This window comes from Mustela nivalis (genome assembly GCF_964662115.1).
Source record: "Mustela nivalis genome assembly, chromosome: 9".
Taxonomy (NCBI): Eukaryota; Metazoa; Chordata; class Mammalia; order Carnivora; family Mustelidae; genus Mustela; species Mustela nivalis.
The window spans coordinates 97,137,637-97,158,446 of record NC_139028.1 but is presented as its reverse complement, the minus strand read 5'-3'; the positions used below and the strand labels follow the sequence as shown (position 1 = coordinate 97,158,446).

Here is a 20,810-nt window from a genome sequence, read left to right as displayed (position 1 = left end):
TGGAAAACTGGATTGATTATATGAACAAGGAACCTCACATGACTCCAGAGCACATGGGCCCTCCATGGGTAGTCTCTGTTGAAAGGCGTGCAGTGGGAATCAGCAACATTCTTCATGAACCGGGGGAAATCAACAGACTTCCTCTGCCACTTCTTTCTTTCTTTCCTTTTTATTTTTTTTTCTTATTAAAATAAGAGATTCTTTAAAAAAAAAAAAAAAGTTTTTTAGTTTTAGTTTTTTTTCTTTCTTTTTTTTTTTAAGATTTTATGTATTTATTTATTTAGACAGAGACAGAGATCACAAGTAGGCAGAGAGGCAGGCAGAGAGAGAGGAGGAAGCAGGCTCCCTGCTGAGCAGAGAGCTTGATGAGGGGCTTGATCCCAGGACCCTGGGATCATGACCTGAGCCGAAGGCAGAGGCTTTAACCTGCTGAGCCACCCAGGCGTTCCTAGTTTTTTTCTTTTTTTATTATTGTGTTCAGTTAATCAGCACATAACACATCATTAGTTTTTGATGTAGTGTTCCAACTATTCATTAGCCATTTCTTATAACATTATAACATTTCTTCTTCTACGGTTGCTAGAGGCACTCCTTAGCTATAAGACTAAACTTCAGCCTTCTAACGCAGTCTTCCAGCAGCCACATTCATCATTGAAGATATTCCAACAGTTGCCCCAAACCTAGGAGTCTTACCATGTTAAATTTTTCACTTCCAATGCATGAGCAAATCTTGATGGGATTTCTTATAAAATATGTCTAAAGTCCTTCCACATTTTTCCTATGCATTTCTATCACTGTGTGTGAGCCTTTATCACTCCTGCCTGGATTTCTGCAATATTCAACTTTTCTCCCTGCACTCAATCCTTATAATTCATTTTCTACACGCTGGTTTATATTATCTTTTAAAAATGCAAAGCAGATCAGTGGCACTCTTTTCTTACATCTTAGAGAACTCCTATTACACTGAGAATTAAGTCCAAAAATGTTATCAGGAGCTACAAGTCCCTGCATTCTTTATTTCTTGCCTACCTCCCAATACCAGTATCTCACAGTGTCTTTCTTATCACACACAAGATGCCACAGTTTCCTGTTTGCTCTTTGGACATGGAAAATGTTGCAAATTAATCTAAGCTGAGTTGATCCTGCACAACACATACGCACTAAACTTTTTTGGGTAGATAGGCAAAGACAACAAAGACATTTTTGGGTAGATAAACAAAAATAGGCAAAGAAGCCAAGTTAGGTGAGGGTTAACTATACCCTCAGTACTAGGTAATAATAAAACAAAGCTACTGATCGAATTTTGACAAATACACAGACATATATGATTGTCTTAGTGAGTGAGCATAAAATAGTTCCAACAACAACCTGCTGAAAGTGAAACAAAAGGGGCACCTGGGTGGCTCAGTTGGTGAAGCAACTGCCTTCAGCTCGGGTCAAGATCCTGGAGTTCCAGGATCAAGTCCCGCATCGGGCTCCCAGCTCCATGGGGAGTCTGCTTCTCCCTCTGACCTTCTCCCCTCTCATGCTTTCTCACTCTCTCAAATTAAAAAGAATATATCTTTTTAAAAAAATATAACAAAGTTACATCTTTTTCTTCTTTCAGCTGTTCCTCATGTCATCAGAAGAAAGCATTCCAGAGGCAGAATTAATATACCCTTAAAGTAGGAGCAGCCAATGAAATGTTACTTTAACTCATGCTTAGACAGAAAACCATTTATGGATCAAGCCTGGGGTATCTTTTCTAACCTAAGGGTATAAGTTTCATACTCCATTAGATTCTTAAACTGTGTTAAAAATAAATATGAAGAGCATCCCCAAAAACAAAGGTCAATTCCATATATCATAAATATCTTTAATTTTATCAATAAAGGCCTATTTATATTATTCATAATGCCAAATATCAGGATACTTATTTGCCAACAAATACCAGTTTAATAGTTACTAAGATCAGGTCACCTGGTGTTTATCAACAGATGGACAAAAAGTCTTGGTAGCCATCTCTGGAATGTGACTTTTCTTACATAATTCTAGCAGATGACCTTTGGATTATGGGTTCTTTTTGTTTTTTTTAAGATTTTATTTACTTATTTGACGGAGAGAGAGAGAGACTGTGCACATGAGCAGGGGCAAAGGGAGAGAGAGAAGTAGGTTCCCCTCTGAGCAAGGAACCCAAAGTGGGACTCGACCCCAAGACCCTGGGATCATGACCTGAGCCGAAGGCAGCCACTTAACCCACTGAACCACCCAGGTGTCCCTGGATTATGGGTTCTTGATTGAGACAAGTGATCCCCTCTTCCTGGAGTCAAAGCCTAAGAAGCTGGAACTTACATAATATCACGCTATCTACCCTGAAGTATTCTTAGTAAGTTGAAGACATTTTAACGTTTTTTTTAAGAACTTCACACTTGTTGCTGGCTCTATGTAGAAAATTATGTAAACACTCTTTCTAAAGTTCTCCGCATGGTAAACTCTTTCTCATTCTTCAGGCTGAAGTTCACATTTCACCCTTTGAAAGACAGCTTCCTTTATCAAGCTATCCAAAGAATAGTAATGTTAAGCACAGAGTAATAATAGTAACCATAACTATAATAATAGCTAATAATTTTGAGGACTTCTATGTGCCATGTACAAGGCTACTTACTGTACATTTATCATCTCATTTAATTTTCACAACAACCCTATGAAATAGAATATTTATCTTCATTGTACAGATGAGGAAATTGAGGCATAGGATCTTGACAACATAACAAAATGGGAAGTGGCAGAACTGGAATTTGAATCTAGTGAGTCCCTGCCCAGAATTCACCCTCTTTACAACTAAAGCAACACTGACTAACCCCATGCTAATTACTTTCTCAACATCCTGTTTATTTATCAATATTTTGTACCATAATCTCTACATATCTTTTATTTCCTTCATTATTCATGTCTCACCAAAATGTAAATTTCTTGAGGGCAGGTACCATGATGGCTTATGTATCACTGTAAGAGGATCTAATACTTTTCCTGTTATCTAGTTTGTGTTCAATAAATGTATTTCTGCAGAAATGAATTAGGGTAGTAGAACATAGGGACAGCATTGCTAATTCTAGTCCCTTGACCCATATCACTCGACAGTCAAAAGGAAAGCCACGAGGCCTGGAATAACTGATTCCTTGACATTCTCCACCATCTATGTCTCACATCTGGTATCACAAGAGGTCCATCAGGGGTTTACTAGGGCATACTTGAACATCTGACAATGTTCTGGAGTAAGAATAGCTCACATTTCATCTATTCTCCACAATGTTGCCAAAGGGATATTTCTTAAATCAGAATTCTAGGTAATTCACTAAGAGGAGAAAAAGAAATGAAAGATATACTGATTGGGAAGAAAGAAAACTTTGCAGACGGCTTGATCATCTATTAGAAAATCTGAAAGAATCAACCAAAAAAACTCCTGGAATTAATAAGTGATTATAGCAAGGTTGCAAGATAAAAAGCTAATACACAAAAGTCAGTATTTTCTCCCATATACCAGCAATGAACAAGTGGAATTTGTAATTAATGACACATTATTATTTATATTAGTAGCATGGAAAATGAAATATTTAAGTATAAATCTAACCAAATATGTGGAAGATCTACATGAAGAAAACTACTAAACTTCTTTGACAATTATCAAAGAAGAACTAAATAAAGGGATAGATATTCCATATTAATGAAAGGAAGACTCAATCTTGTCAAGACATCAGCTCTTCCCAGTTTGACCTATAGATTCAATTCAATTCTAATAAGACTCCGAGCAAGTTTGGATACTGACAACTAACTCCAAAGCTTATGTGAAAAGGCAAAACAGGGGGAAAGGTCAACACAATATTGAAGGAGAAAAACAAAATTGGAGAATGAACACTACTCAATTTCAAGACTTACTATAAAGATATAGCAATCGAGGGCACCTGGGTGGCTCAGTGGGTTAAGCCTCTGCTGTTGGCTCAGGTCGTGATCTCAGAGCCCCATAGCCAATGGGCTCTCTGCTCAGCAGGGAGCCTCCTTCCCCCTCCCTCTCTGCATGTGTCTCTGTCTCCTTGTGATCTCTATCTCTCTGTCAAATAAACAAACAAATAAATAAATAAATTAAAATTAAAATTAAGATTAAATAAATAAATAAAATCTTCAAAAAAAAGAGAGATACAGTAATCAAAACCAGGTCATATTGCTGAAAGAGTAAACAAATAGGACATCGTAACAGAATAGAAAGCTCAGATATAGACGCACATTAACATAGTCAAGTGATCTTTGACAAAGGAGAAAAGGCAATACAATGGGGAAAAGATAGTCTTTTCAATAAACGGAGCTGGAACAACTGGACATTCACATGCCAAAGAGAGAGAGAGAAAGAGAGAATCTAGACACAGACTTTGCACCCTTCACAAAAATTAACTCCAAATGTGTCATCGTCCTAAATGTGAAATGCAAAACTATAAAACTCCCAGAAGATAACATATGAAAAATCTTAGATGACAGCGGATATGGCAATGACTTTTTAGACAAAGCACCAGAGGTATGATCTGTGAATGAAATAATCGATAAAGTGAACTTCATTAAAATTAAAAATTTCAGCTCTATGAGACACACTGTTGAGGCAATGAGAAGACAGAACACATCTGATAATGTGTTAATATGTATAAGATATATAATACGCAAAACTCTCAAAATTCAACAGTAAGAAAACAAACCCATTAAACACAAGCCAAGGATCTGAACAGATACCTCATCAAAGAAGATATACAGATGTAAAATAAATGTTTGAAAAGATGTTCCACCAGCATGTGTCATCAGGGAAATGCAAATTAAAATAATGAGGAACTACCACTACATACCTACTAGAGTGGCCAAAACTGAAAACACGGACAACACCGGATGCTGGCGAGGATGTGGAACAGCAGGGACTCACTTCTTGCTAGTAGGAATGCAAAATGTTACAGCCACTTTGGGAGACAGTTGGGTGGTTTCTTACAAAACTAAACATCTTATCACGTGATCCAACAGTTGCCCTAGTTGGCATTTACCCAAAAGGAACTGAAAACTTGTGTCCACACAAAAACCTACCCACAGATGTTTATAACAGTCTTATTCATAAGTGTCCAAACATGAAAGCAACTATGATGCCCTTCAGTAAGTGAGTGCATAAATATATTGTGGTAAATCCAGAAAAGGAAATATCATTCAGCACTAAAAAAAAGATAAGCTATCAAGCCGTAAAAAGATATGGAAGGAACTTAAATGCATACATTTAAGTGAAAGAAGCCAATCTAAAAAGGTTGTATGCTCTATGATTCCAACTATGTATTATTTTGGAAAAATTTTTAGGGCAACAGAACTACTTCATTTGAATCTGCAATGGTAGATCTATGTCATTATACATTTGTCAAGGCTTATAGACTGTACAACACCAAGAGTGAATTCTAATGTGAACTATGGACGTCGGGTGATAGTGATGTCTCAGTGTGGGTACATTAATTGCAACAAACATAGCAGTGTGGTGTGGGACATCCATAGGGGGAGAGGTTTTGCATGTGTGGGGTTAAGAGATCTCTTTCTCTTTACTTACTGCTCAGTTTTGCTGTGAACATGAAACTTTTCTGTACAGAATTATTACTATTTTTTAAGATTGTATATATTTATTGGACAGAGACACAGCAAGAGAGTACACAAGCAGGGAGAGTGGGAGAGGGAGAAGCAGGCTTCCTGCTGAGTGGGAATCCCTATGTGGCTTGATCCCAGGACCCCGGGATCATGACCTGAGCCGAAGGCAGATAGATGCCTAATGACTGAGCCAGCCAGGAGCCCCCTGTACAGAAGGATTATTAAAACAAACAAACAAAACTACATCAGAACTCTGCCTCTGCATCATTTTAAAGGTGGAATCCACACTCCTTAGCCTGGCATATGAGATGTCTCTAAACTTTTCCCTGCCTAATCATCTAACTATGCATGTTAATTTGTTACACCCACACTTGTATGTGTATTTGTACACACACACACACACACACACACACACTGCCTTTATGCCACCTCTTACACTATTCATTCAGAATTTCTTGTTTATTTAAACAAAGCTGTTAGTTTCTTGTATAGGCTCTCCCCTCTGAATGATGAGGTTCCTGCTCTTCTTTGATTGACTGACTAATGCCTCCTTGCCTTTCAAGCCTCGTTTTTTCAGGCTTGATTCTCCTCCAGTCTGATTCAGGTGCCTCTGATAGCACCCAGTTTGTACCTTCTTTCATTATGCAGCATGTGATATTATTCTAGAATCATTTACATAAGTGACTGTATCCTTCAAGAGATCATGAGTTCCTTGAAGCAGAATCTGTTGTTTCAGTACAGTTCTGTATCTGTAGTAGATATTCTAGAAATATTTGTTGGATAAGATGAATGGAAAGAAAAGGGGGAGTGGGGCAGTAAGCTTCCATCCCAGACCATTCCCAGACCTGACAATCATCTATGGGAAACTGCCCTTCAAGGAAAGTGTGTGCAGTTGCTGGGAGCATTTTCCATCTTCAGTGAATAGGGCCAATTTCATTCCCTAGTGATGTCAATATGGAATCATTCACCAGCCTGAAAATCCTCTGGCTCTGAAAACACACAAAGTCTGGAAGCCTGTTTATGAGACTGAGAAGGTGAGTCAATAGACCCTGTTCCAAGTTGGCAAGAAGGGATATAGTCCTAAACATCTAAAGCTCCATAATTCATATTAAGCCTCTCATTAATTTAAATGTTAATGTAAATTTAAAACATGTCATATTGATTTGGTACTATTTTTGGATGACTATTGCATAACTGAGCTTTCTAACAGCAGAATCCAAATGGACATCCCTTCACATCAACTTTTGATTAAGAGAAAGAGTGAAGCTTTCTATTTTTCTCTCCCTTTTCATTGTGTAAAATCATTTGTTTTAGTGACACGTTCTAGCTATGAGAAGCTATGAGAACTTCTGCCTTTGAGTGGAATTGATTTGGACAGTCCTGAGCAAAAAGATCAATTTCTGAATCTCTTCTTTCACAGTATTACACATAGAATTTCAAATATGTACAGAGATTGGTGTCTTTCTTTCCCTTGTCACTGAGGAGACACGAAAAGTCTCTATGACCATGCTGGTGATTTCATTCTATTTTGTTAGTTTGCAGCCAGAATCTTCTTTCATTGGGATTTATGTCCTTACTTAAAAGGAAAGCGCAGTTTTCAAATGTCTCATTATGTTAGGTTCACATAAGAGAAATTATGGAGATGATGAGGATGATAACTGGAAATTTTGTATATCTTTACTTACTCTGTGCTGGACCTTGATGCAAAGTCTTTTATGAAAAGTTATCACAGGAGGGTGCCTGGGTGGCTCAGTTAGTTGAGTGTCTGACTCTTGGTTTTGGCTCAGGTCATGATCTGGTTGGATCTGGTTTGGATCAGGTCATGTGAGATGGAGACCTGCATCCAGCTTCCTGCTCAGTGGGGAGCCTACTTCTCCCTCTGCCACTTACCGTGCTCGTGCTCTCTCTCTCTCTCTCAAATAAATAGATAAATAATATTTTTTAAAACCCATTTTTTAAAAAAAAGTTCTCACATAATCCTCAAAGCAACAGAGAGGCGCTACTCTCATAACCCTATTTTATAGATTAGGAAACTGTCCTATGGAAAGATTAAGCCTTTCCTAAAGTTCTACAAGTAGAAAGTGATGTTGCTTGCTCTAGGACTCAGGTTGGTCTGACCCCATGTTCTTTCTCACAGTCACTAAGCTCTTTGGGTCTTAAACAAAAACAATGTAACTGAGATATACAAGCCTTCAACAGTGAATTTCTGTTCTTAAGCGATGCACTTAAACCTACAATAGATCATTTGTTGAGGCTATTGAGAAGCTAGGTGGATGGGTGGTACCCAGAAACCTGCTCACTAATTCATGAATACCTTGTCTCTTACTTCTTTCAACTAAGCATTGTGAAATTTGAACTAATTAGTTAGTGAAGCCTCTTCCAGCTCCTTATTCTACGAGTCTATATGATTCTCTCCGGTCTGATCAACAAACCCTCTGGCCAGTTGTTCTCTTCACAACCACCCACCACAATGCTTTTTTACACCCAATGCTTCTGCCCCTGCAGGCAGCCCTACCTAGCTCAGATCCCTGTACAAAGATGGGTCCATAGTAAGCATCCTGCTATCAACACACTTTTTTTGAAACATGCTAAGTATCAGGCAGATAACTCAAGCTAAAAGATGGAAAAAGCAACATTTTGTTCCCCTGAACATAAAAATGAAATACAAACATCATAGTCCTGGAAAGAAATCAGAGAAGGCCTCCTTATATCAAAATTATATTAACCAGTGCATTCAGAGGCTCACATAAATACAGACATGAGAGGACCTATTGAGATGGAATATTTACTGGCACAGGTATAGCCAACAAGCTTTACAGTGTTAGGATATATGGGATGGTAAGGAGGAGGATTGTTCTAGTCTCACACAGACCTGCTAACTATGCCTCCTATTCTTTCTGTACAATTGGCTCATGCCTCGGTTTCTTCATCTATAAAATAAGGATCATTGGGGCACCTGGGTGGCTCAGTGGGTTAAGCCTCTGCCTTCAGCTCAGGTTATGATCTCAGGGTCCTGGGATCGAGCCCCGCATCAGACTCTCTGCTCAGCAGGGAGCCTGCTTCCTCCTCTCTCTCTGCCTGCTTCTCTGCCTACTTGTGATCTGTCTGCCAAATAAATAAACAAAAATCCTTAAAAAAATAAAATAAAATAAGGATCATTAATTCAAAATTTTCATAGGGTCATTGTGAGGCTTAATCTGTAAAATAATGTAGATAGTTTATCCCAGTGTTGGACATATGGTGCAGGTTTAAATGAGTCTCCGCTATTCTAATAACAACAACAACAAAAAATTTCATGTGTTAGTTTTTAAATTACCCTTGTAAGTAGTAATTTCAGCTACTGCTCAATTCCCAATTTTAGAAATTGTTTTGTTTTTGCAAGACAATGACATACAGAACACCAATTAGGTATGACTATTTCACTCAGAAATGTTTTCCCCCCTTGACAGATACCTGAGGGGGGTAGGAGGGAGGGAGTCATGATATAATGCCAAATTATATAAACTAGCTTACAAGTTGCCCACAGTTTTTCCAGTTTCTCCAGAATTCCAGATTCTTTTGCTCAACATTAGGATAGCAGAAAGATAGATAGACAGTGAATCACTGGTCATCAGGTGCCAAAGTATCATGAATCCTGTGAGTCTGAAATCAGATTTACTCAGCTCTGTGCGATACACAATTGATCTTTTCAAATCAATAGGTGAACCTGAACTTAATTAACTACAGTCACCTTAGTATCATTTAACTACAAGTAACTATTACCCAGCAGAGATTGAAACCAGTAATTAGGTCCATATGATAAATTTATAAAAATCCAAGCGTTTTCTAAGCATGGTAGTTCTACCACCGCAAATTCTTCCTAACCATTCTGCCTATATCAAACCACGTATTTAGAAGAAAAATATCACAAAATGTGAAAGATGGAAGGGGCCTCACATGCAATTTTGTACAAAGCCAATTTTGTACAAAACTTTGTACAAAGTTTTTACATGGAGAGATGAAAACCAGTGAGGTTTGGACACTTGCCCAAACTGCCTGATTAATTATGGCAGGGTTATTAATTGAATCCTTTTCCAGCTCTCAATCCAATGCCTTTATTTACTTATTTTCTTGTTGCTATATCTAACTGAGAAATCTGTAAGTTACAGTGGGTATTTTATAGTTCTCTATGTACATCTGGCAATTAGATTTGAAACAAAGTGATCATTGTCTGTATAATTTTGAACTCATGACAAAAGGACGAGGTAAGAACAAGAAGTCCCTCAAATGTATGTTCAAAATGTTATCTATAGATAAAAATATTTTCCAATGAAATACATATGGCACATTTTAATGAAATAATTCAGTGAACATTGACAAAAGAAAGACTAGCAAATCTAGGATAGATACACCAAAGCAATTGTGTGTGTGTGTGTGTGTGTGTGTGTGTGTATACATATGTGTTATATGTATGCAACTATATATATATAGTACATATGTGTTATATATATATATAGACCCATAGAATCACATATATATATATATACATATATATATATATATTTATGTACTTATGCTAGATGAATACTGTATCCATTGATTCTCTTGGGTGAGGTTGGCAGGTGGGAATGTCTACCCTAAATTTGTTCTCATTTATATAGTATGACTTAAAAATATATTTGTGTTGTCTTACTCCAGGTCTAAAATAAACATCATCTGCTGAAATCCAGACCACTTCTTTAAATTCTTTGGGTTTTCTCAGGAAGATCAGGAACTGTCAGAGAAATTTTGATAAGGTAAGTTCCAAGCACTACTAATCTGTTCTCTTGGAGTTTCCATTCTAGCTGCCCATGTTCAGAACAAAGTGAGGTTTAGTACGTCAGAAAGAATAGACAAATGGAAAGGTAGGTGCCATTTTTATTAATGATGTAGTTAGTATGTAAGGATGCTGTTTCACTGTACAGCTGAAATAGGCTTCCTAGCATTGAACCCTAGACTTGAGTAGATTCACCCATCCAGACATGGACACCCATCTGACATGGACATGGCAGAGACATGGGAGCCTGACTATAAAATTTCCAGTGTGGAGTAGCTAACTCAAATGCATCTGTGAACAGCCTGCTCTAAAGATAAAGGTGAAGAGAATGGGTTAAACTGTAACTGACAAAAGGTCTTGATCCCGAGCTCACTAATCAAATAAACAAATCTAATGACCAAGGAGAAGAGAGAGTAAATGGAGTAAAAGAATCCAGGAGAAGTACTATGGTGGAGTTTGCTTCAGATGAAAAAAAAAATGAAATAAGGAATAAATATTCTTCCTTCATATCACTGTGTAGGAGTGACCTGCAAAAAAGAAGGGCCCTTAGAGATTGCATCAGGACTTTCTTAACCTAGTAGCACAGTAAAAAAAATTTCTCCTGGGTGAGGGAGTCAATCACAGCACCATGATTTCTCCTGCTTTAAGGAGCTAGCCAGATTCAAGGCAGAATTGCTGCCAACTGTCTGTGAGCAGTCATTTCTTTTCAGAATCTCAATGGGCATTTGTCTGTATTGTTACAAAGCAGATGACTCTATGGTAGACCACTGGCATTTATGGTTTTAGCTACTAAAGTAAAGCTCACTAGATAATTTTTAACTTTTCGGGCATACTATTAAACTATTCTGTAAAGAAGTTGTGGAGGGAACAGTTTATGAGGTAGTAAGTGAGCTTTGGTAGCTCCTCAGTGTACTTGGTTCAATGGGAATTTGTAATTGTAATTTAATAAATCATCAATGTTATTTGAATTTATGTGTTGGTAAATGTATTGATAAAAATAAAACCAAAGAAAGAGAACTTGCAGAAAGGATAGAAAAGGAATTGCAAGCATGAATGTAAGAGTAAAATGATATACTTGGTACAGAACCAAGAACAAAACCAACCATCTACAAGCAGTCTTGGTGGCAGGACCCATTCAATATTTTCAACTGTATGATACCTCTAGAATGAAAGAATGCTATGCCATTTCTTTTATATTTGTGTTTCTTCGGTTGGGATTCTAGGTCTTGCAAGAATAAGTTCACTTTAATTTTTGTCACTTGATTTGGTCCACTTTTGGTGATATTACCTCCCCTTACCTATACCAGCTAAGGATTAGCAAAGGAAAAAAATAAAACAGATTAGGACAACTTTGTCTCTTATAATGGAAGGACAGTCATCGGGATTTACCAATACACCATGAAATACTTATCTTGAGGAAGAATTAATCCTCAAAAATGAAATAGGATATCACCATGAAGGAGGGGTTTATGTTTGATATTATTTAATACCACCTCCCGGCATAGATGGCATATCACCTTTTAACATGAGTAATCTACAAAAATGTATGGACTGCACTGCCATTTAGAAAGTTGATTATTAATGGGGTACCTAGGTGGCTCAGTGGGTTGGGCACCCAGCTCTTGGTTTTGGCGCTGGTTGTTATCTTGAGGTCATAGGATCAAGCTCCAAGCCAGCCCCTACACTCAGTGGGAAGGCTGGTTGAGATTCTCTCTCCCCTCTACCCTCCCTGTCCCTCTCACTCTAAAACGAATAAATGAATCTTCGTTTAATATTCTTTGGTTATTAGCAAAGGCCTCTTGGATATATCCTTAAAGAATGTCAAAGGACTACTAAATTTGACACGCAAACTTATACTCCTGCAAGTTATTACATAAGATTAAAAGTAAGATTAAATCTATAAAAGCCCTGACCCCTTCTTCTATTCAGTTGAAAAGAAGGGACTGTCCTTTGTTACCAGACCTGTGCTCCTACATGGAGTGTGAACTTCGGATATTTAAAGACGAGCCTGGTTTCTTGCATCCATTTCACTCAAGCGTGGAATGGGAGCCCTTTTAATTTAAAATATTCTTTTTTTTTTTTATAAGTGAATTTAAAATATTCTGCTAGCTACATTTAATCGATGAAACAAACAAAAACAATTCAGGGTTGTAATCTTGGCCAATGGGTATCTAAATCCGTGCTTGAACTAATGAAACCATGGAAGAGGAATGGGAAGGAAAATTTAGTCATTGAGAAGGTGATCTCAAGAAGAAACATGTAGAAAGGCCCAAGGACATTTCTGTGCCTAAAGATATGGCAGTCAAGAAGTATCACCACAAATGCACATAGTGAGGAATTTGTTTGGCTTGTCCACTGTTGTCAGTGGACATGGGACAAGTATGAAATCTGGTTTTAGCCCTCAAATTTGGAGCTATGGCTTCCTTCTGCTGGGATGCCCATCCAGATACCCAGCTATAATTAGATCCTGGAGAAAGTAAAACTCATTCAGTAAAACGACTAGTTCTCCAAACAAACAAAAATATTATGCTGAAAGAGAGAAGAGAAATAGTAAGAAAATAAACTGGGACTTCCCTGGAGAAGCCAAACCTCAAAGTCTTTCACAAGATTTAACAAGATTTTCACAACAATAAAGACCTTTAAAGAAGGAAAAAAATGGTCCTAGATCAGTGGAGTATTTGTTCCAGAAAGGGACAAGAGCAAATATTAAAATCTTCAGGGAAATCAGAAAATACAGCCACTCCATTGTTTAATTATCATACCTCTTCCCTTTCTGTTCTGCATAAACACTGGCATAGAGATTTTTGTTCCACTTGGAATTTTTTAACTTAATATGAACTAGCCCTATCAAGAGTTAATTTTATTTCCAACTTCTTGCTAATAGAAAGAGTGAGAATTATCGTCTTCTATAAGATGGTTAAATGGATGGTGCAACAGACTGTAACGAGGAAAGTTTCAAATAGCCTTGTCAGGCCTGTGATTCATACACAAAAAGTACACCTCTATGTGGTTAAGTTGCAGTGAATGTTACTTTATGATGGACATTTTTATTTGGGAACAAATAGAGTTCCACTTATTCCTGGAAACATATCTATAAATTAGATCCCCCAGTGCCTAAAATGAGATACATAATTTCAAGTGAAACAATATTATTGCCTCAATCTAAAGAGAACTAAAAGGATATTTGCTATTATCACATCCATGGGAATTTTTTGATAAAAAAAAATGTATAGCTTTTTCCAGTTTGGGTTGTCTCTAAAATGTGGCTGTATTGGTAGTGACTGAAATCGTTATTAGATCTGATTCATAGATTTCTTGGTAATAGAAAAAACATGCCCACATTCCCATGACTCAGGTCCTGGTTAACAAATCTTTACACCATAAATCTAAGGTAGCCACACTCAGGGAGATCTCAAGTCCCATGAGATGCCTCCTCTTTGGCCTTTAAATTAAAAACAGAATTAAAACACTCAGTAGTGGCAAGAGTGTAGAGAGAGAATATTTTTATAAAATGCTATTGAGAGAGTAACTTGGTATAACCCTTGCAGGGACCAATATGGCATGTTATCAAAAGTCTTTAAAAGTCAGGCTGCCCTTGACCTAACATTTCTTTTTCTAAGATTTATCTTAAAGAAATTAGTAGACAAATGAATGAACACATTGTACATGCATAATCATTGCAGCACGGCAAATATCAGAAACAACCTATATATCTGGCAATAAAGGACTTGTAATGATATAATAAGGCACCACATAATCATCAGTGGTGATGCCATTGCTCTGAATGTATAGACATGGAAATATAGCCACAGTATATTATTAATGTAGAAAATCTGATTATATGAAATTCTGTGATACCAGCAATTTATATATTATACATTTGTTTGTGTAGAAAAGATCTGAGTCGTGAGATTATGGCTTATTCTCTTTGTATATCCTATTTCTCTAAAGAAGAAATAAATAGACCCGTAAAACAAATTGAGAGAATAAAATAAATTGCAAAGGGAAAAGATTTTCAAAGGATAGGAAATGATATTTTCCTGCCATTAAAAGACAGGTACACAACACTATCTTTTTATGATCCACGTTGTTTTCCCACCAGAAGGAGGCTTGAGCAGGGAGTGGATCTGTGGACCTACCACGTTTTCCCAGGAATGGGGCTGAGCCATGACTCCTGGTGTCCTGGTCTCTAACAGTGATAATCTCATCCCCTGTTGTTATAAGAGCAGTGACCTCCAGTAATATGCTAAAAAGCAAGGGGGAAAGGGCTCAAAACTAATATCAACTACACCAGCTGATCATTTACAAATAGGACTATGCAAGAAGAATGTAAGGTATAATTCCCGGAGCCAGGGATTAAGAAGAGACTTTGAAGATGGTTGAAAGGTGAAAGCACTACGACACTATAATCTTGCTGCTCAGCAACAGAGTAAAGCCAAGATCACCACTGCGGTGCTAGGTGTTTGGGGCTCAGTGAAAGGAGGGCATGATTGACAGAGGGACCGCAGGGACAGACTCACATTCTGCAGTGCTTTAAAGGGCTGAAGGAAATGTTCGAGGAGGCTACCCAGACATTGCTTTAGCCCTTGTGTAACTGATGTCAAATCTATGGAAGCAACGAAATGCTCAAGTAAATGCCCTTCAGGCTAAGACCCTCCTCTTTCATCCAAGTTATTGACCCTACTCCTTCTCCTGCGATATTGGAACGACCACCACCGCAAATTCATGGAACAGTTAGTATCCCTGAGGTGAGCAATTAGTCCTTTGTACCTAAGGCTAAGACACGAACCGCCCAGTTAGCTATAGGTTCCCTGGAAATTGTTTTCCTCCTAGCATTCCTGGATGGATCTGTGTAGGTGCCATGAAAGGTTGGGAATCCCTCGAAGAGGTTTTGAATGGGTCTGTTCTGTTCTGGAGACCCCAGTCTACTTATGTTACCACCATGATAAAAAAAATGGCAGGTGAAAGTAATGGAGGAAGGACTTTCTGTGCATATAATTGGGACATAAACGTCTTTGTCCCAATTATTTCAATGAGTCTTCACAACACCCTCTCTACCTTCCTTCAAAGGTAAAGAGAAGTTAAATAACTTGCTCCTCAAGGTCATTAAAATAGAAAGGAGATAGGTGTGGGATTAAAATCCAGGCTGTATGATTCCAATTGTAACCATTGGCATACCTTCCGACTCTTGTAGAACACGTTATAATGTTTATGTACGATGACTGTTTAAAGTAATAGTAATCATTTGAAAAAACTGACATCAGACGTAACCAAGCAAGAGGTACACGGGATTCAGAATTTTGATTTTTCTGATCTTCTTATAACGAAAGAGGGCAGTTAGTGAATTAGAACCCCATGGTTCTTCCTTAGTTTTCTTTTTTCACACAGCCATGATAAATAGCAAGATACGAATGAACTCCAAAGCTCTGGGAAGGGAAAGACCTCTGGAAGAATCTGGTGTTGTATTGCAGTGGTGTACCCAAAGGGGGAAAGCATATTCTTAAGTATGCTGTATTTGGTAAGTGGTAACCATTTGGAAAACAGAGGTGAAATGAAAATTACCTGCTAAGTCTCAGCCATTCCACAGCACATTTCAGCTGAGAATGCTTAAAAATAAAATACCCGAGAAGGCAAGCTATTTGCAGTTCTATTTGTACGTGATCTTATTTTCCCCATGTGCGAGGAGAATGTTCCTTCAAGGTTGTCACTGTCATCATGGAGCGCTCACTCACTCATTCAATAAATGTTTCTGGAACATGAACTTCATGCTGGGGAACTGAGCACTGGGGTTACTCAGGTGAATCAATGTTCTCTTCTATGGAGGGAAGCAAGGACAGACCCCAGGATCTTAATATCTTAATAGTATATGGTAGCGAGGAGAGGAACAGATGCACATTAACATAAAGATATATACGCTTGCCCACATACACGCATATGCTATCTTGCCACACTGCGGGAGGGAAATATCAATCACACTGAAGATATTAACAGAATGTCTGGGTGGCTTCCACCTCGATCGCAGAAGATTTCATGGATGAGTTGAGTTTTCAAAAGTTTGGGGGAAAAAATGACAGAATAAAGTATTGTGGCACAGAATGTGGAGACATTTTCTGTCTTGGCAGAGATCATTTCACAGAGAATCTGAGGAGTCCTCCGTATCGTGAAGGAATATAATTTGAATTAGAAAGAGCTCAGGTGAAACACCCAGGCAAGGATCAAATATCAGAACTGATATGCATGTTTTCCGGCATATGTCTAAGTGGAGTCTTAGAAACAAAATACCCCCTCCAGGTCCTTCCTTTGGAATCGAAAGTCTTTGTATATGAGATGACATGCAATTATTATACCGAATTCTAATAAATACAAATAAAACCCAAGTCCTTTTTAAAGGCTTGAGCTGTAGATCAAGCGTGGCTAAAGCGTCTGTTTTGCCAATTCTTTTCAAACTTGAAAAAGTTGTTTTCTTCCCTTGCTTTCAGGTCCTTTAGGGAAGGAAGGCTACTGCGAGTGAATGCAGGCACAGATCTTAGCCCTCTGTCTGGCACATAGTACTTGCTCTGTAAATATCAGCTAGGCTTTTATCAGTAATACCTCTTTACGGTTTTATTAAGTATATAACATGAAAATCTTGTGCGCACTGACGGATGCACTGTCTTACACAATTTAGTTTTGCTTCGGTAAAACAAGTGCTTTGAGACATCGCCAATATCCTAGAAATTGTGGCGAATGATGTCGCACAGTGATGAATAGGGTAGAGTCCTCCCTGCCACGGAATCTGTGTACTTAGGCTTCATTTGCAGCAAACCACAATGACTAACTGGAGGTCCTTATTTGTTTAATTTGTTTTTTATTTACCTATTAATTCCTAAGAAATTCAGGGATCTCTATAAAATATTTTGGTCATCAGAAAACTTTTAAAATGCCTCTAGCACAATGTACTACCGAAACATTTCTGCATTTAAAAAATGTTTCATGTTAATAAAAAAATATATAAAAAAGTGTTGCAGTTAACTAAGTAATTTTACCTTCGTTCATGTATGATGGTCACAGTAGGCTTCCATGAGGTGAGCCCAGGGCTGGAGGGGATGAGTGGCGGGGTGACAAGAGTTTTGGAGGAAACCGATAATTTAAGGACATACATGACTTGCCGATGCTAACAGGAGAAGTGAGCAAGGAGGAAATTCTTCTGTACTAGGTTGCCTCTGTATAGAAGGAAGGAATCCTCTTGTTTTTCTTCAGAGCCTATGTGGGGTCAGCTTCAAGGAAGCCTATGAGTTGATAGCACATGCCCATGAAATTTTCACCTTTTTCAACCACCCTTTCCCTTATCTGGTTAAATATAATTCCCTGCCACTTCTGGGTTGCTATACAACCATTAAGATCATCCCTCTGCTCCTTTGCTTTCTTCCCTCTTCAGACAAAACTATTGTGTCCAGCAATGATAATAATTGGGATAAAAGGTGCTGTCTCCCTACAACAGGATATTATTTGATAATAAAAAGGAATGAATACTAGGACATCCTCTGACATGAATGAACCTTGAAAACATTTGGCTCGATGAAAGAAACCAGACACAAAAGAACTACATACGGTATGATTCCATTTATACGAAATGTTGAATATGGTAAGGATACAGTTCCATATCAGTTTGAATACAGCATAAGCAAATTGGTAGAGACAGAAAGTAGATTAGTGGTTGTCTACGGCAGGGTGGAGAGAATGAGGAATGACCACTGATTGGGTAGAGAGATTCTTTTTGAGGTGACAGAATGTTCTAAAATAAGACTGTGGTATTGATTTATATGTTCAGAAGAGTGAATTGCATGGAATGTGGCTTATATCTCAATATAGCAGTTGAACAAATAACCATCACGGGAATGCTCAAAATTATTATAACCGTGTCATGTTTGCATAGGGCAAATATTTTATATACATTAATTTGGCATATCTAGTGAACCCTCAAAACTGCATTCTAAGCCTGCTTCTATTTTATTTCCATTTTTTTTTTTAAATGAGCAAACTGAGAGAGAAAGTTAATCTCCCAAGATCCCACAGCGAGTAAATGACAAGAGTTAGGATTTAAGCTTGGGAAGTCTAGCATCAGAATTCTGCTCTCTTAATGCCTTTGCTATTCAGGTGCTACTGACAGCCTTCCTGTACCCTTACATCTTACGTTCTGGGCACCTGGAAGCAGTGACTGTGCCCTGATTTCTCCTTTGCGTGTATTTGCCTGTTTTCTTCCTTCCCTTACATTTTTCCCTGTGAGGTATAAATGGCATACAATAGACTGAACCTTTTAAAACTGTACAGTTTCACAACTTTGACATCTATAATATTGTGAAACCATCACACATCAAGGTAATCCATATGATCAGGACAATAAACTTGTGTGTCATCCCCAAATGTCTCTTCATGCTCCCACATCCCACTTCTGGTCTGACGCTTCTCCCTCCACTTGTTCCCAAGCCACTGCTGATCAATTTTCTGCCATTTACAGATCTGGAGTCAGACAGTATATACTCTTTTGTTCGGATTCTTTCCCACAGTATAATTATTCTCAGACTTCCATGTTATTATGTGCCTAAAATTCTGTTTGTTTTCATTGCTGAATAGTACTCCACCATGAGAATGCCACAGTTCTCTCTTATTAGGGCATTGGTGTACCGTTGGATTATTTCCATGTTTTAGCTATTGCAGATGAAAATCTATGAACACTGGTATAAAAATCTTGGTAGGAACATAGCTTTTTATTTCTTTTGCATTAATATCTAGGAGTAGAATGGCTGGATCATATTCCAAATTGGTTGTAACATTTCACATTCCTACTCGATTCCTGTCGAGTCCCTCCACATTCTTGCCAACACTTTTTGATCTTAGTCATTCTAGTAGGTGTGTAGTGGTATCTCATGGTGATTACAAGATGGTCACAAGGTGGTTACAATCACTAAGGATGTTGAATATCTTTTTAATGTGTTTATTTGCCGTCTATATGGCTTATAACTTATTTATCATCTTCCTTGTATGAGTTGTCTGCCTTCTTACTAAGTTTGGTGAGCCCTTTATGTATGCTGCTTATGAGTCTTTTATGAGATACATGGTTTGCAAATATTTTCTTCCATTCTGAAGCTTATCTTTTCCTTCTCTTAACAGTATTTTCCCAAGAGTTGAAGCTTTTAATTTTGGTGAAGTCCAATTTATTTTTTTTCTTTTATAGATTATGCATTTGGTATCATATCTATAATATTTTCACCAAACCCAAGATCAAAAATATTTTTCTACCATGTTTTCTCCTATAAGTTTCATAATTTCACATTTTATAATTAGGTACGTGGTCCATTTTGATTTAATGTTTATATATGGCGTGTGGTATAGCTTTACATATGGACATCTAGTTTTTCCAGGACTTTTTGTTGAAAAAACTATCCTTTCTCCACTGAATTATTTTTGTGTCTTTGTCAAAAATCATATATATGTATGTGTGTGTGTGTGTGCTTGCACGCGCATGTGTGTACGCATATTGATTCCTTTCTCATAATCTTTGCTTATCAAAATCCCAGTTATCCTTCAAAGTCAAGTTTAGATGCCGCACACTCTAGAAAACCACCCCAAATTGTATTCATGGTCAAGTAAAAAGAAAAAAAGAAAAAAACAAACAGTCCTATATTAACAGTGATTATCTTCAGCTGTGGGATTTGAGATGATTTATATTTTGGCTAATATACTTTGTCAGCATTATCTGAATTTTCTACCCTCAGTGTTTATACTTCATAGGGAAAAAATAATTTGGTTTTATGTTTATAGCATATTCTTTGCCATATACTTTGCCATACACATAGATTTTGTTTTGTTTTGTTTTGAGTAAATAAAATCCAACCTAACTGTTAGCTATATATACACACACGAGGACACACACACACATTATATTGGCTCATGTAACAACAACAACATCTCAGAACCAAGTAACCTCAGGCGTGGAAAGACCTAGATGCTTAGTAGCTAGTAGGTGGAACCTACCACTGCTGATCTCATGGCCCTACTCTCCTCACTGCTGGCCTTTTTCTCAGGCAGTCTCTCCTCCACAGAAGTCCCCAGACCACTACAGGCTTCCATGACTTTGGCAATTTGGGGGATGGAGGGGGTTCCCTATTGTCCTCGTAAAATGTTTTGGGGTTCACTTGCCTTGTTACATGCCCTCCTCTCACTACCAATTATGTTGACTGATCAAGTTATTTCTCACTGCGTAATCATTTGAGATGCTTGGTCTATCTGAGTGTCTAAGGGTTATGTCTGGAAAAGATAAACTGAGACACTCTATCAAAAGAATAGCTAAAACATAGAAAAATATCCAAAATAACCAGTGTGTACTACTTTCCCTTTCTTATAT

General features: G+C 37.7%; 1 protein-coding gene across 10 annotated transcripts in view; it reads left to right on the top strand.

Annotated features, from left to right (window-relative positions):
* Positions 1-20,810, top strand: part of LRRC4C (leucine rich repeat containing 4C) — a 1,100,263-nt gene that overhangs the window by 905,693 nt on the left and 173,760 nt on the right. For 9 of the 10 annotated variants that reach the window (XM_082748993.1, XM_082748990.1, XM_082748983.1 and 6 more), the window contains one exon: positions 10,309-10,406. The gene's annotated coding sequence lies outside the window, so the exon portion shown is untranslated. Of the gene's footprint in view, positions 1-10,308; positions 10,407-17,906; positions 18,018-20,810 lie in introns of those variants that run through there. The other variant, XM_082748988.1, reaches the window with a different exon arrangement.